Consider the following 2,135-nt stretch of genomic DNA (forward strand, 5'->3'; position numbering starts at 1 on the left):
ACACACACACACACACACACACACACACACACACACACACACACACACACACACACACTGTATTAAGTTCCTCCAAAGGAACTGCTGCTCCTGATAAAGTAGTTTTTATACCATAAAACAGCCTCGAAAGGTAATAAAAGCAGGTACAGTGTTGTATAAAGTACCTCAAAGTGTTACTTGAGTAAAAGTACAAGTATCTTATAAAAATACTTTGGTAAAAGTTAGTCACCTCTGAAAATATTACTTGAGTAAAAGTCTTAAAGTGATGGGTTGTGTACAAGCTAATAGTGTGTCAGAATGGTATATATTTATACTTCTCATCCAAACACAATTAAATTCACTCTATAGGAGACACAGTTTATCAGGAGAGGATTTTTTAAGGAAAAACAACTCAGAATAAAACAGGAGTAACAACTTTCTACTTCTTACCTTTTTAAGAAATGTAGTGAGTGGAAAGTACAGATAATTGTGTAAAAATGTAATGAGTAAAAGTAAAAATTACTTAAGTAAAGTACAGATAACCAAAATTTCTACTTAAGTACAGTAACAAAGTATTTGTACTTAGTTACTTTACAGCTCTGGTATTATGTAACTTGTTATCCTGTATTTATAAGTTTATAAACTCTGTAGTCGTCTAGTCTTTTGCCAGGATTTGGTACATAAATCTGTTTTACCTCATTTCAAAATAAGTTCCCAGCTGCTGTAGAAAACTTTCTCTACTTTCTCAGGTTGTGTACTAAACTTTTACTTSTTTATACCAAAGTACTAAATCTTAAAGTAAATCAGATGTAGGCAAATGCTCCTTTTGTTCAACTTGTGACAATGTAAAGTGTTCCAGGATGACGACGTCCAGATTTCCTACAGCACTTAAAGCTCACCAGCTGTGATGCGTTCACTTGTAGCTCAGACAAAGGAGAATCCTGTATTGAAGTTGCATTTTTTTTCATGTTTGTAAGATTTGTTAGGATTATAAATTAATCTGTAACACATCAAACACACTGAAGAGATTTTAAAACTGTTTCCTGACTTGTGTCATGAAGGTGTGTGTGTTTGTGTGTGTCTGTGTGTGTGTGTGTGTGTGTGTGTTAGCAAAATATCAGGAACCAGAGGATGCATTTGAAAGGAACTGGATAACATAAAAATGGTTCAACTCCAGTGAACTTTACAGACATTGAGCTAAAACAAAAGAATCACACAGAAGCTGGTGTTTAAGGTTTTTTTTGTCCGTTTTGTTTTTTTTTTTCTTTATTAAAGTAAGCATAATTACTAGAAATTACAAATAACACTAATAGCGAATCACATCAGCCTATAAAGCAGATATTATGAATATTAAATGTTATGATACAAGATCTCGTTCAAGTATTTTACATTTTTCCATTTTATACTTTTTTTTGTTCCTTTTATCCTTTTCAACTTTTTTTTCTCATGACAAGCCTCAGATAATGTAATGAACTATAGTTTTTATTTTTTCATATGGCTTTATGGAAATTTGTCTCTTTTTCAGTCTTTAGACATCATAAGCAGCCATACTGTCTCCACCGCTCTGCCTCTGTTCTTCCCATCATCCTGTGAAAGTGATGGCAGCGCCCCCTGGAGGTCACACAGGGGGGCAGCAGCAGCTGAATGCTGTGATCTCCCCGTCAACTGTTCACAAACAGGTGATCACATTAGAGGGAGGGGCTAAAGGTGTGTGGGGTGGGGAGGGGTCTCACTGCTCAAAAAGGCTTCACCGTCCCGTAAACACTTTACATCAAACCTCCAGGAAGAGGAATCAGGGAAACCCAGCTTGAAAAACACTGACAGAAACTGACAGGATGAATCCTCACTACAGCAAAAGACAGACGTCAAAAAATAAAAATAAAAAACAGGTGCAGTTTTGCCTAAAAACGTCCGGTTTCGTCGATGAAACTGCAGCAGGAACTAAAAAAGGGCAACAAACACTGCAACGTGTTAACGCATTTCATTCGACTTGTAGCAGAAGCTCCTGTTTTAAAAMGGTTCTCACTGCAAAGCATGAAGTCCAACGCACAACCAGGGACACAAACTATACAAACAAGGTGGTGCAGTTTGAAACACTGCAAAACCTGTCCATCTAACCAAGTTTTAAAACCTTATATCAGCCAAAAAGTCTTTTT

The sequence above is a fragment of the Austrofundulus limnaeus genome, unplaced genomic scaffold (genome assembly GCF_001266775.1).
Source record: "Austrofundulus limnaeus strain Quisiro unplaced genomic scaffold, Austrofundulus_limnaeus-1.0 Scaffold2290, whole genome shotgun sequence".
Lineage (NCBI taxonomy): Eukaryota > Metazoa > Chordata > Actinopteri > Cyprinodontiformes > Rivulidae > Austrofundulus > Austrofundulus limnaeus.